Genomic DNA, 15,495 nt, shown 5'->3' with positions numbered 1-15,495 from the left:
AAACACAGATCAGCTGCCTCCTGCACACACCTCAACCAGGAATTGAGCCAGCAACCGGATCATGCGCCCTGACCAGGAATTGAACTCCCAACAGCACTGCAACCAACTGAGCCACGCTGACCAGGGCAACAACAGATAACTTTTACTGAGTCTTTTATGGTGGAGCAGACACTACACTAAGTGTTTAATATGCAGTATATCATTTAATCCTTCCCAAAAGAATTCCTGAGAGCATTATTTGTTAGCCTATAATATTTTCTGTTAAGAAAAAAAACAAAAAACCTTTATTGAAGGACCAGAAGAAATTATACAACTGTTCTCAAAAGCAAATGCTCAGATTTACCAACACCTGGAGACCATTAATAGCCTATTAACTAAACTGTTATTTAATCACTAGCTAAGTAAATCCAGAGTTTCCAATTTGCTTTACTTAATTCTGTAGAACAGCAGGCCTCCCTGGACAATGTGGTTGTACTCTGCAGGGCTATAAAGGGATTCTGGTGTGAGCCAGTGTGCCCCAAAGGCCCCCATGGATTCCCAGAAACCTCAGAACGAGGCTGTTTATCCCCACCAATAATAATAGGAATTATTATTCCTATTTCCCAGATCAAGAAAGTGAGGCTCAGTGAATTGCTGGTGGTCACACAAATACTGTAAAAAGCAGAAGAACCAGGATTCCAACCCGGATCTTACTCCAATGCCCTCCTGCCCTCCACTCTGCTTAGCTCTCTCCTTTCAGATCCAGCGGCAGCCTCTAGTGTTTTTGCTCAAATTACACATCAAATTACAGAGCAATCTAATTGTCATCAGGGAAAAGTCCCAGGGTACAGCAACTTAGGGAGAGCTGCGCCTGCTTCTGTCTCGCTCCATTTGTGACTCTTCCTTTCCTCTCCTTTCCCCATCATCTCCTCCCTCCATGTCTCAAACCTGGGGCCCTTACCTCCCTGCTCTCCACCCACTCCCAGGTGTACCTCTCTGACTCCAACCAGAACTCTGAAATAATTTCTGCTGTTGATCTGATAAGAATGTCTGTTTGAAAAGTAACTGCAGAGATCATCTGGAGCTTTAAAATGGTCCACCCCTCAAGGGAAAATTGACATTGTGCTTGAGCACCTGACTGACAGTCTTAAGAAAACAAGCACATCCCAAAGGGATCTCCAGGAACAGCTTATTAATGGAGACTTCAAGGCCAGAAAGCACATTCTAGCTTAAAATTATTGAGCATTTTCCATGACTGGTTACGATGACAACAGAACCAGCCTTCCCTGCCCCCGACCCTGCTCAGTACAGATCATCTTGTCTGCAGAGCGCTACCCATTCCCGTGCATAGCTGTAGTCCAACAAGCAGTCCAGTGACCCTTACACAGTGGGCCCCCAGCAAGCATTTAATGAATGCATACATTCTGATATAGGCGTAAAACTAACTGCTAGGCACAAAACGAGTATCATGCATGAAAAGACAGTCAGTACACTAAAAACCACCTTCAAGTGAAAATGGTCAAATCAAATAGCAAAATCCAAATGCAATAAAGCTCTCCCTTAGGCTAGGCAAAGACCCATAGGCAGGACTAAATAAAAGAGCACAATTCCAGTAGAACAAAAGCAGAAAAAGGAAAGAAATAAGAATAATTCTCAAAACACTAACACTGACTAAACCACCAGAAGACTGTAATAAGTTCATTTAACATCCACCTAATACAAAAATCCATTAAATCTTTGTACATACACACACACACACACACACACACACACACCCCATTCATATGTTGAAGCTCTAACTCCCATAGTGGTGGCTGTATTTAGAGATTGGACCTTTAAGAAAGTAATTACGGTCATAAGGTTGGTTGGAGCTCAGTGCTCTTATAAGAAGAGACACCAGAGAGCCTGCTCACCCCCAGCCCTCCCCAGGGCTCAGAAAGCGAGAATGTAAACACACAGAGATGGCAGCCACCTACCTACAAGCCAAGAGAAGAGGCCTCAGAATGAAACCTACCTTGCAGGCACCTGGATCTTGGACTTCCAGCCTCCAAAACTGTGAGAAATACATTTCTGTTGTTTCAGCCACCTAGTCTGTGGTGTTTTGTTACGGCAGCCCAAGCTGACTAATACACCATCTAATGATAATTTAAGTTCATGAAGGGTCCAACTAAGTACCAAAATTTGAACAAAAACTAGAGAAACTTGGCGACTTTTACGTCTACTTCCCTCCCTGGAAAAGGGAGTTCTTTGAAGTCAACACTCAGAATGAGAACCATGATTGAAGATGTGTGGCGTTGAGACCTCGGACACATGTCAGGACTTCCATGAACTACTGCTTTTAAAGAACTGGATGCAGAAAACCTGGGCTCCAATCCCGACGTCAGCATTCACCTAGCTCTGTTACTCTGGGCAAGGCAATTAACCTGCAGTTCTTTATCTGTAAAATGATATTAATAGCTCCTGCTCTGCCTTATTCCCTCTGCAATGGAGTAAAGAACAAACATAGACTAGAGCTTCAAAAAATATAATTCTTTCCACTTCTTCCATCCATATTAAAATGCCTCCAGTTGGGAAATTATCTTGAGTTTCATCTCAAAAATAATTCCCTCCCTCTTCTTCTCACCAGAAGCAGGAGACACAGATGGACCTGTTTTATAGACATGGGATGTCAAAACACAAAATGCAATATCCAAAGAACACTGGCAACACAATACACTGTAGAATACCAGCCGTTTACCATCGGATTGCCTGGCTGACAGGGCCCGCTGCTCGCTGCCGCTGTCCAGCGTCACGAAACGCAGTGCAGATCACTAGCACAGGAAAAGAGCAAAATTCAAAACCCCAAGTATGGTTGCTACTTAGTGAACATTGCTTTCGCACCATCGTAAAGTAAAAAAAAATCCTAAGTCGAACCTTTTAAGTCAGGAACCATCTGTATATGCAAATACTTACTGGCTCTTTTATTTCATAGGCACACAATTCAACAAATATGTAATAAAACTCCTGCCAGAGGTTCAGAACATTGCTAAAATATGCAGGAGACACAAAGACAAGCTGCACCCTATCATCTGGAAGGAGCGCTGGCATGCATAAATGTGATTAAAATGACAGGCATGCTGAAATGGACATCACAATAGAGGACAGAGCATGTCAGGTGTTCAGAGGAGGGAAGAAGTTACTTGCGTTCTGATGACCAGAGGACACTTGAGCTAGATCTTTAAGCATGTATAGGATACAAACAGAGAGAGCTGAAGGAGATCATGGAGATAAATAATTGATAACAGGGGGCTGGACTCTGAGTGGTGATGATGTTAATGGAAAGGAGGTAGTGCATACCAGAGACTGTTCCAAAGCAAGAAATGATGGGGACGTCTGTGTCCACACTAGGGTGAGGGACCAAGAGAAAGCAGAGGCAAAGAGGACACGCGAGGATGAACCGAGCACCAAATGTGCTGGCGCCAGAGAGAGAGAGAGAGAGAGTATTCCTTAAGATCAAGGAGCTCTTAATCCAATGAATACGTAACACAACACAGGAGATTGTGGATGGGCTGGTGACAAGGCAATGTGATAAGCACAGTGACAGAGATGTGCCCGGGGCCACTAATCCAAGATTGGGGGGATCTAGATTGAGAACCTTAATTCCTATTAGACTAGATTGGCATTAGAATTAGCACTAGTGCAGAACCGGGCCACGACTTGGGGAAGGACTGAAAAAAGAAAGTATATACAAATAGTGAGTCAGTGGCAGGAAATGTGGGACCCATTGGCTGGAGGGAAGCCTGGCAACAAACTATGGGTGATCAATTTGCTATAAAAGGATGAAAGGCTACTTCCTATCCTGGACTGTTGACTCTGTCTCCTGACTCAGCATCCCCCAAACAACCTTTTTTGGGAGCAACACAGATCCTAACATGCTAAAATTAAAAAAGAGACCTCAGTCCAATCTTCTCACTTTACAGATGAGGACACTGAGGCTCAGAGCAAAACAGGGGGCTTCCCAGGGCCCTAGTAACAGAGAAGAACCTAAAAGTGAAACTTCATTGTTGTTGTTGTTTTTTAAGATTTTAAAATTTATTTTTAGAAAGAGGAGAAGGGACAGAGAAAGAGAGGGAAACATCAGTGTGGTTGCCTCTCACATGCCCCCTACTGGGGACCTGGCCCACAACCCAGGCATGTGCCCTCACTGGGAATCAAACCAGCCAGCTTTGGTTTGCAGGCCAGCACTCAATCCACTGGGCCACACCAGTCAGGGCTTCATCATTTACTTTAACCTATGCCCCCACATCTCCTTTTTGGAAGCTTCTCATTATTAAGATGCTTTTTTGCTAGGTACCCTCAAGCCTGTCCCCACTATCCCCACTATCCCATGTGAAAACTCAAGGACTCTCCTCTCAACTCTGACACTCATTTTGTGGCATTAGGCAAGTCCTCTTTCCTCCCTGTCAATTTCTCATCTCTAAACTGTAAAGTTAAAGGGGATGTTCTCTAAAGTCCCATCTACTGCTGGCAGTCCATGTTAGCACCACCGCCACCTGGCTTTTCTGCTACCTAATTGCCACTTCTATGCCAAATATGCATAGATGGCATTTTCTGACTATATATGAGGCTAGTGGAGCTCCTAGCCAATGGAAGAGAACACTGCAACAGAATTAAGTGATCTCAGCACTTTAGATAAGTCAAGGCCCATACCCAGGTTTAACTCTGTAGATTAAGTAGTTCCAGGTGAAAAGTCTAAAGCAAGTGATCAGAACTCTCGTTCATTACTGTCACCCAGCTCCGTGAAGAGTGCCTGGTACACCACAGGCACTCAATAAGTATTTGTGGGATATATGTTAAAAATAACCTGCTTGCCATCTGCCTATTTTACCAATTATATATAGATGTCCTGCTATCTTAAATGTCTCCTTTTATAAAGGACTTATCACAACAAGTTTCCTGGCTTCTCCTTGTAAATACTAGTATAGCGTATGTCAAATTTTGAGAGCCCCACTATGTCTCTGATGCCTTCGTAATTTCCTTTTATCCAGAGGTAAGAGTAATCAGACATGACTGTACCTGTGCACACACCTGCCCACACCTGCTCTCAAAAGCTCAGCCCTTGGCTCCCCAGATGGTCACTCACCTATGTCCTCTGCCTTCTTTCTTCCCTTCAGAGGGCTCTCCAGTCTGAAAGCTAGTGCAGAACTTGTTTCCTCTAATGCGCTGCCTCCTCTTCCCCTTCACCACCCACTCCAGGCGGTCCTGTAACTCGGAAGTGTTTATTTTTACCATCTGTGTCTGAGTGTGCCTGTGAGCAGAACCAGCCTGTGTTTCAAGAGCTCCCACCTCCTGTCCGTCCTTCTACCCTCACAGCCCCCTCTCTAAGCCTGATGAAGGTTCTTAAAAGCTCTGACCCCTTCCATCCCCTCCCCCACAGCTCCATCCTAAACCATCTCCCCATCCCACCCCAGCTTCTCTGAAATTCCCTGGGAATCATTATTAAAGCATCCTCCCCAGAAAGGGCTTTTATGGCACAGGAAGTCCCCTGCGTAGGTGTTCACACTCCAGCCCGTGTCTCTTCTCTGAGGACTCTCTCCGCCACTACCACCACTTCAGCAACAACCATCCGCTCTCTGGGCCAAGGGCCCCCAGGGCCGACCTCTTACTGCGTGCAGCACTCAGAACTACTCTGTACTGCAACCTCTTCAGATCCTGAGAGTGAGCTCCTGAGGCTTGAACGTCATCTTATTAGTATCTTTTGCACACAGCAGATCCTCAGTGTTTGCCCAAAGAAAGCAGAGGAGTCAGCCCCATCCTCTGTCCTCAGCGCCACACACACTTACAGTTGTCCACCAGCCACCTCTATTTAACGGTCCGTTACAGGCACACCAGAAATCTCCGATTCTTCAGAGCTAAAAGAATTACCCTACCCCCAAGCATCCTGTCTTCTGATTTTAGCCACATCAACTTAGCTTCTCAAAGCAGAAACCACAATGTGCTCTGTACATACATGTAACCAATCATCAAGATCTACTGTGCTTTATCTCAATATCTGTCTCTCCTCCTCCATCCTCACCACCCGTGTCTGATCTCCCAAACTCCCAGCCCCACTTCCACACAGCTGCCAAAGAGAGCTTCCTAAATCACAGCGATCATGCCACCATCCAGGCTGTAAACCTCTGACAGCTCCCCCACTGCCTAAGTGATCAAGTCCAAACTCCCCACCCACATGACCCACAGGGCCTTTCCAGATCTGGCCCCAATCACAGCATCCTCTTCCCTCCACTCCACCCCACTCTCTTCATAGAGTTTTCAACCCAGCCAGACCCAGCTCACCTTCATGCCCTTGAATCTGCTGTGCTTTCCTGCCTCTGAACATGGGCTTCCTCTGGCTGGAATCCTGTACTCCAAGGTCCACCAAAGGCTCATATTCATCCCTCAAGGTCCAACCCCTGTGTAATTTTTGTGAAGACTTCCTCAACTAATGCTCAAACTGTTAGGTTTATTACATTTATAACAGCTTCCTTCTAAAGTAAGTTTGAGGCAGCTTACAAGCTATGCCCACACTGCAATTAGATTTTTTTTTAAGAGAGAGAATATCAGGGCAGAGACAGACAAGGATAAAAAACAACAGAAGGGAGGAGGCAGTGTAGTAATCAAAGCCTCTATTGTAAGGTCTTCTAGTCGTGTTGGAGGGAGATTAGCCCTGAGTTTTCTATCCAGAATGAGTTAGTCACTGTGAGCTCAATGCCAGTTGTATATGGCTGTACATCAGCACTTCCCACATTTTTTTGGAATTTGCTCTTTGTGTCCATCGCTCCCACTGGACTGGGAAATTTCTAAGGGAATACAGAATTTCTGACTTATCTTTGTGTCCCTGGCGTGAAGCATGTAACTCAGCACACAACTGGTGCTTGGCAGACATTTGTGGAACACGTTACCATGGACAGAGAAAATGGTACTAGTGCTTGTTGAACTTCCTATCTGACATTTAATAAAATGTTGTATTATCCTCACAAAAAATTACATGGCTGAGAAGTGACGGAACTAGATTGGAACCCCCGACTATCTCTCTCTCTCCAAAGCAACTGCTCTTTCCACTATGCATGCTGCTTCCTAACTACCTTCATCATGTATCCAAATATCCCCTTTTTCAAGCCAGGTTTTAAAGCCAGCCTTCTGCTCTGGCCAGGTGGCTCAGTCGACTGGAGCATTGTCCCGTGCACCAAAAGGTTGTGGGTTTGATTCCTGGTCAGGGCGCATGCCTAGGTTGCGATTTTGATCCCTGGTCACTTGCAGGAGGCAACCAATAAATGTTTCGCTCTTACACTGACGTTTCTCTCTGTCTCTCTCCCTTCTCTCTCTCTCTCTCTCTCTCAAATCTATAAACATAACCTCAGGTGAGGATTAAAAAATAAATACAATCACTCTTCTCCAAGAAGCCTTTCCTGCTCGCACAGGAGAAAACTGAGCCTGAGTCCAACCCTGCCTGACCTCTCAAAACACTCAAGTAAGAAACGTGTCACAAATCAGGAGGGGAAAGGCTGCCTCCTTGGGAGCTGGGAACTGCACAGGCTGCTCGGACATTCTGCAGACAGTGGTGGGAAGTCCTCAGGTTCTCCTTCTACTCCCCAGTGCAGTACCTAGGCTTCCCGCCTTTCTTCTCCTCCTTCAGGTTTCCCCCATTCCAGACTGAACCCAAAATAATCTCCTCGGGCCTACTCTTCTCTAACCAGGTGGACTGTGTTCAAAATACACTCATTCATTACATCAGTTAGGTCTCCATAATTTAAGCATGTCCTATCAAACTTTAGGATCGGTGAGCCTTCCAATCTCCTCAAATACATGAAAAGAATTGCAGGAATCACACGTGAAGGAACAATGACATTTTAGGAGGCTCGATCACTTGCTTTCAACCCATCTGAATACTTTTGGGGTGGCGTGAGAGAGAAAAGAGAAAACCTGTGTTTTCACCCCAGCATCCCTTTCCCTGCCTAACCTCCCATCCCCTCAAGTGGGATGCCTGGTCACTAAGGGCATGACGGAATCCTGGTCCAGAATGCTGCTAGTGTGGTGGACCCTGGCCCCTTCCTCCACATCCTCTTCCAGCGCTTCAGAATCCTTCCCTATCCCCACCCCCCAATCTACCCCTTGTCTCTTTCTGGCCCCAAACTCCCATAGCAGCCCTCAGTCCCAACTCAGGAACTGTTTTTGAATTACCACTCAACAATACCCTTGGTGACACAACCAACTTCTCAGACATGCTGAAATACACACTCCTGACCCTGATATGAACGTACCTCTGATTTTTTATTTGTGACAAATATACCCCGACATCCCATAACCACTCTCCCAATACTACAGGAACCTCTGTAATCTTAAATGTTACCACACCTAAGAAACAGCCAACCTTCTGAATCAGAATAGGGAGACTAAGTTCTTCAGTTTCCTACTCCTAAATAAAGATTATTCGTGCAACTTACAGTAGTTACATCATAGTGCCAGTGTGATGATTTAATTAGATAACTCACGCCAACTGTCCAGTACCTAGGGCCTGGTACATAGAAGGTGCTGAAATTTAGTTATTATCATTTACGCACATTATTTACATACATTCTCTCCCACAGTAACACCTGGGGGTAGGTATTACACCACGCACTCCCAAGCCACCGCACCCCTATTTACAAAAGGCAGAGCCAGGGCTTGGAGTCAGGGAGCTTTCCCAAGGTCAGGCGGGCACCGCTGTGATGCTCAGCCCTGGGCCACCGAATGAGGGACCCTTCCCATTACACCCTAGATGAAACACAAGGGATCTTAAAGGAAACAAGCATGGAAAAGCGAGCACAGTGCCCAGTATATAGTGGGGACCCGGGGATGGTGGTGAAATCGAGGCACTGAGGATCGCATGGATTCTCCCCAAGCGGCTCCCGGGGCCCAGGGGTCCAGAGTCCGCTACCCCAGGGGGCCCACTGGCCCTCCCCGAGGTCCGCGGCGGGGCTTTGTACGCCGCAGGCCCGCCCCACTCACCGAGTCCCTTGGCAGCGCGCAGAAGCGGCCGCCGGGCCTGCAGGACAGGGGTCGCTGCGGCTCGGCCCGGAAGCCCGCCATGCCTGCCCGCCGTTCCCGCACGCCCGCCCCGCGCCCTGCGCCTCCTCCCGCTGCGGCCCTCCCGGCGGGGGAGCCTCCTACCTGCAGCGGCGGCACAGCGGTCGCAGGGACTCGGGGAGGGGCCGGCGAGGCGCGGGCGCGGGCGCGGACGGCCTTGGCTCCTCTCGCAGGCTGGGCCACCGGGAGGGCCGCGGCTCCGGGAGCGCCTGGCGATGGCGGCGCGCCCCCGGCCGGCCAGGCCCCACCGCGCGCGCAGCGGCCACAAAGCCCAGGAGCCGCCGCCCCCTCGCGGGCCGCCCGCCGCTGCGGGTCCGTCCGCGCCGAAGAGGGCGGGAGCGCAGCCGGGCGCAGTCACCACCTCCCCGAGCTGCGGTCGCCGGCCTCCCCGGAGGCTCGGGGCGGGTCGCGGGGTGTCCCCCACCTATCCCACCCGTTTTCTGTGTGCTGACATCCTTGTGCTGATTGAGTTCCCTTTCCCACCTTTCGGAGAAGCTCCTGAAGGGCCTGAAAACCTGTTTCATTTTCACGAACAACAAAAGAATGCATTTGTCAAAAGGGATTTGGCGACCGTGAGCACGAGTTAGCGCAGTCCAAGCCCCTGTCTGAAATAGGCTCTTTTTCTTCTGGGACTCCCTGCTACTTGGAACAGCCAAAACTCTTACGCTGGGTTCATCCCAGTTTTGTTTTGTAATTTGCGGGATGGATGTGCCACCCCCTAGACTGTGAGCTCCCTAGGGCAGGGACTGCCAAACCTAAGGAAATCTGAATACCGTATGAGCACTAGTTAATAATAATGTATCAGTGTTCCTCTTCCCAGCCCCGAACTGGATATAGAAAAAAGGAAGGAAAGGAAAAGGGAGGGAGAGAAAGGGAGGGAGAGAGAGAAAGGGAGGGAGGGAGGAAGGAAGGAAGGGAAGAAGGAAGGAAGGAAGGAAGGAAGGAAGGAAGGAAAACAGGAAGACGGGAGTAAAGAAGGGAGAAAAGAAAAAAGAAACAAAAGTGCTGACTACAGTAGGAACAGCAAATTGGGTAAAATAATAAATCAATCTTTTTAAAATACGTAGTAATTTATGGATGTGTGTTCATTAGTTGTGACAAAGGTTCCATACTAATGTAGGAGGTTAACAATAAGAGAAACGGGTGTGGGGGTTTATGTGAACACTTTAGTTCAGTGTGCCCTTGATAGTTTTTAAATCCTTACCAGAGGACATGCTTACTGAATTTTAGAGAGAGAGGAAAACATCAGGTGGTTGCCTGTCATGTGCCAGGCTGGCAGAGGAATCTGCAACCCAGGCATGTGCCCTGATGCGGAATAAACCACCACACCAGTCAGGGCTGACCTCGACAATTTTGAAGAAATATCAGTCAGGTATTTTATCCAATGTCCCTCCGTTCTTCTAATTTCAACTAGGTTTATGGATTTGGGGAAGCAAGTAGCTAGTAGTATTTTTGAATCTGCATTCTAGGTACGTGTATCTAGATAAAGGCTACTTACACTTATGGAAAAAAACGAGTATGAATTTTACTGAAGCTTTATTTGAAAAAAATAAAAACTTAACATCTATTGGGCTTGTGGGGTGAATAATGGGGACTAGATTTCTTGCAGGACATGAACGGCAAGAAATTTCCACTGCACAAGTGTTTTGTCACCCATCCATTTATTCCAGAAATAGGTATTAGTGACTACTATGTGTGGGGACCCTCGCTTAATAGATACAACAGGACAAGCGAGAGTGGTGGACTGGGAGATGTGAGAATGTTACTTGAAAGCCCATCCCCCTCCCCTGCCCCCCAACATCCATATACAAGAATAAGTAACGCAGAGGAAGACTAAGTTATGACTGTACTTACCAGGGAAATGGCACTCAAGTTGTCTCTAGACTTGCCATTCCATTCCCTTCTATTCTCCAGGGAACATGCACTTACCCCATCTGCATTTATGTCAGAGTCTGGTCAGTCCTACCTTCTAGAAGTTTACACTCTGGTGTGGTTAGAACACTCCACCAAAATGTAAGATGAGTAAAGGGGGCACTCAACAGGGACAAATAGCTTGGGGTGGCTGTGTGGAAGGCAGACAATTAAACCTCATGCCCATCCCCAGGATAATCACTGGTTCAAGGTAAGTAAGTAATATGGACATACTCAACATATTCAGAACACTTGAGAAAGTGAGGGTCAGTCCTCAGAAAGCTTACTTTTTTTTTTTTTTTTTAACTTACAGAGTAAAAAGAATAGGTTGTGCCATTAACAAGGGGAAAGCAAAATAAACAATGAACAGAAAAATAGTTATTGTGTTTTGTTTGCTAACTTGTGTTTTTGTGACAAACTATTTTTACTGCAATTCCACTTTCCACAAGTTAAATAGTTTCTCTAATCTGCCATAACCTGGACCATTTTTGCATATTACTTTTCTCCATGACTACTTCATGTCACCCTCTGCCCTCCCTCCCAGTTCTTTCTCCCCATGCCTATCACCTTCCCCTAATAATTGTTTAACAAGTCCTAAATTGTAGAAAGTTTTCTGCTCACATTGTTTAGCTTTGAAACCAACTTCCTTTATCTCTGGAGTACTGTATATAGTCTTTAACTCATTAAAAAAAAAAAAATCAAGCTTTCTTATTCTTCTCCTTCTCCTTCTTCTTCTTCCTCTTCCACTTCTCCGTGCCTTTCCCCTTCCTCTCCTCCTCCTCCTTCTTTTTTATTTTATTGACTACTTTATAATTTCCCAGTTCTAAAAAGCTTTTCATCCCACAAGTCTTATTGTTACCAGAGAAACCCTGGTTCACCTCACCAATGCAGTAAAAATGACACATCAGCGAGCCTATTAGCGTGCATGCAAAGTTTATTAGTGAAAAGCAAGGGTGGTCAAAGGCTGAGTGACCAGCACCCGTGTGGCCAAAGCCCAGGTGGCCAGAGAAGAGAGACAGCGGCCAGAAGGTGGGAGGCCAGGGGCCTCCTGTGTGGCAAAAGGACCAAGAGAGAAGAGTGAGTCCTTTGTTCTGAGGACTTATATAATTGGTGGGATGGTGGGGAAGAAGTTACATTTTGATTGATGGGTAAAGATGGTGCCAGCTTTCCCAGGGAGACGTGACTACCCAAACGTAGGTACAATGTGGGAGTCTGTTAGCCCAAATCCTTATCTTGTTCCAGACTATTTGTTCACTTTACACATGTGACAAGGGCCAGTCAGTTAACCAAAGTTGTTTTATGGGATCCCCCTGCTTTGGGCACTTTAGTCCTCCGCCCTTTCCAGGCCTTGAGATGAATACACAGTCTCAAGTTTTTCCTTTTCCCAGCTAGTGGAGATGATACACACAGACTTTCAAGGGCTCCCCTGCTCCTGCACTATCATAGTTTTGCTTGTGGTGTTCAGAATGCCTGGCAGCCTTATCGGACCAGGCTCAGGATTACTGGGTGAATGGGTGAGACATGTCTCCCTTTGCGTTTAGCCTCCTGTATTAAGTTCTTTGTTAGATTGCAATGGGGAGGGCCCTGCCTTTGTTTCCCCTGTGGTACTCATTTGACTGTAACATGACAAGCAAGTAATCTAGTAGATTCCTGGACACCGCTCCCACTCCCACACCCCAATATTTGATATATACCAAGTCTTGTCAGTTTTATGTCCCCAAAATTTCTCACTTTTCTTTGTCTCACTATCCCCATCCACCACCTTAGTCCAAGCTCTCACCTGGATTACTGCTATACCCACCTCTGTTTCACTTTTCCCTCCCTGCCAATCCGTTCTCCCCAGAGTAGAGTGATTTTCTTAATAATAAACCTAATCTGTGCTTGGATGCTTAATAACTACCAATGACCCATCAATCCAAATCTTTGATGGGACCTACAATGTGGCCCTGCCAGAAACTTCCTATCTATCCAACCCCTTTTGTATTTCCAGTTGACCCACTGTCCTTTTGGTTCCTTAAACATTCCCTCCCACCTCAGGGATTTTGCATATACTATTCCCTCTGCCTAGTGTTTTCTTTTTCTTACATATTGGGTTTCTTTTTAAAATGAAAAAAGATGTCCCAACTTTTCTGAGGAATCATTGACAAATATATGCATATATATTTAAAGTGATAATTTGATATATATAAACACTGTGGAATGATGACTAAGATCAAGATAATCAACACACCAATCACCTCACGAGGTTAACCCTGTGTGTGTGTGTATGTATGTGTGTGTGTGTGTGTGTTTGTGAGAATGCTTAAGAAGCACTCTTAGCAACTTTCAGGTATGCAAACAATATTACTAACTACAGTCACCATGCTGTACATTAGACCCTCAGAACTTCTTATGACCAAAAGTTTGTACCCTTTGACCTCTATCTCCCCATTTCCCACTCTCCCAGACCTGGGCAACCACCATTCTATATTCTGATTCTATGAAATCAGCTTTATTTTATTTTAATTTTTAAGATTCCACGTATGAGTGATACCACACAGTATTTATCTTCCTCTGTCTGGCTTGTCTTACTTAGCATAATGCCCTCCAATTTCATCCATTTTGTTGCAAAAGAAAATATTTCCTTCTTTTTGTGGCTGAAAAATATTTTATTTTATATATACATATGTATGTATACATATACAGACATACACACATATATAGCATATTTTTATGTATATAGCACATGTGTGTGTGTGTGTGTGTGTGCTTGTATAGCACATTTTCTTTATCTACTCATCCATCAACAGACATTTAGGTTGCTTTCTTATCTTGGCTATAATGAATAATGCTACAACAAACATGGGTATGTGTGTATCTCTTTGAGGTACTGATTTTTTTCCCTTCAGATATATATCCAGCATCAGGTCTGCAGGATAACATGGTGGTTTTATTTTGGCTGGCTGTCCCCTCAACCAAGTGCCTGCTACAGCTTCTCTCAGACAGGGGTCTCCACCAAATTTTCTTTGTTTCCAGATTTAAGCTACTATCTCTCCTCCTTTCTCATGCCCTTAGGCTAATAGATGCCATCAGCAATGTAGTCACAGACTAATGGGTGTCATCAACAATGCAGTGGGTCACATACCACATATTACTTGTGGTTTCCCTAAACCCTGCTTACTGAAGAATCTTTGAAAACAGATCCTGTGTTAAACAATCCTTAAATCGCTCTCTTAAAGTGTGCCATCTGCTTCCTCCAGGGACCCTGATTGAAACATCACCCCAGGGAATTTTTCCTGTAACTGAAATTCACATCAGTGATACTAAAACTTTTCCTAATGGCCAACCTAAGAGATTTTCTAATTCTTTATATTTATAAAATTGAATGCTATTTGGTTATTTTTAAAAATCATGTTCTTAAGAAATCAAGAGAGAATACAAAGGATATATTGAATTTTACCTCAGTTTTATAAAACAAAACAAAATAAATGTGTGTGTTTATAAAGTATTGAACAAATAATGCTCCAACATGGTAATAGCTGCTCTTGGAGTAACAGAAGTATGCTTCCTTTATGATTGTCTGTGTTTTCCTAGTTTTCTGCAATATCCTACATTGTTATTATAAGGAAAAATATACATATATAATGCTATTTTAAAACATTTTTATTTGATCCAATTATACAAATTATAAAATCATCATTAATTAAAGTATAAGTTAAATAAGACAAAGAAAGTATATTGCCTAGGACATTACTTGTGACTGAGTAGGCATTCAATATGTCAATAATAATTTATTGTACACAAATCAATGTTTGTGGGGGTTCAGCATGAGTCACCTCAAGATATGCCTCAGTGGATTGCAGATCACTTTGAGCACTTCAGCCACAGGCTCAAGAGAAAGCTCTGGCCCTGCTGGTTTGGCTCAGTTGGTTGGAGCATTATCCCATGCATCAAAAGTTCACAGGTTCTATTCTCAGTTAGGGCACATACTTAGGTTGTAAGTTTGCTCTCTGGTTGGGGTTTGGAGCTTGTGGACAAAACCTATTGATGCTTCTCTCCATCTCTCTCTCTCTTTCCTTCTGCCCCCCCCCCCCCACCTTTTCTGTCTCTCTCTCCCTCCTTCCCTCCCTCCCTCCCCTCTCTCTCTGGAATCAATAGATATATTAAAAAAGAAAAAGAGAGAGAGCAATTTCTGCCTCTCCCTTTCACTACCTAGAAGAATCTCAATTAGAGGCCTTGTCCATAAGGATTAACACAGATCATTTCTTTTGACTTATGTGTAGGACGGGGAAAACTACTTACTAAAGGTCAGTTCTTCTTATCATCCTGCAAGGACCCTTTGAAACCCCCTAGCTAAAATCCCTCATCCCTGGCTCAGGATGTCTTGTATACCTTAATTCACCTTTCTATCTCTAAACTTCTCCTGCATGTGGGGTCTCTGACTCCTCACGTATGTGGGGTTCCCATACATATGTATCTATTAAATTTGGTTATTTTCTCTTGCTAATTATTAGACCAGCCAGAAGAACTTTGAGGGTAGAG

At 45.1% G+C, this 15,495-nt stretch overlaps 1 protein-coding gene across 1 annotated transcript in view; it reads right to left on the bottom strand.

Annotated features, from left to right (window-relative positions):
* The window catches only part of TMEFF1 (transmembrane protein with EGF like and two follistatin like domains 1), a 121,864-nt gene extending 112,659 nt beyond the window's left edge, over positions 1 to 9,205 (bottom strand). Inside the window, exon 1 of the mRNA XM_090274498.1 lies at positions 9,148 to 9,205. The gene's annotated coding sequence lies outside the window, so the exon portion shown is untranslated. The remainder of the gene's footprint in view (positions 1 to 9,147) is intronic.
* Positions 9,206 to 15,495: the final 6,290 nt, after the last annotated feature.

This window comes from Furipterus horrens, unplaced genomic scaffold (assembly GCF_987537825.1).
Source record: "Furipterus horrens unplaced genomic scaffold, mFurHor1.1.pri manual_scaffold_4, whole genome shotgun sequence".
NCBI lineage: Eukaryota > Metazoa > Chordata > Mammalia > Chiroptera > Furipteridae > Furipterus > Furipterus horrens.
The sequence above is the reverse complement of the archived record's forward strand: the minus strand, read 5'-3'. Positions and strand labels throughout refer to the sequence as shown.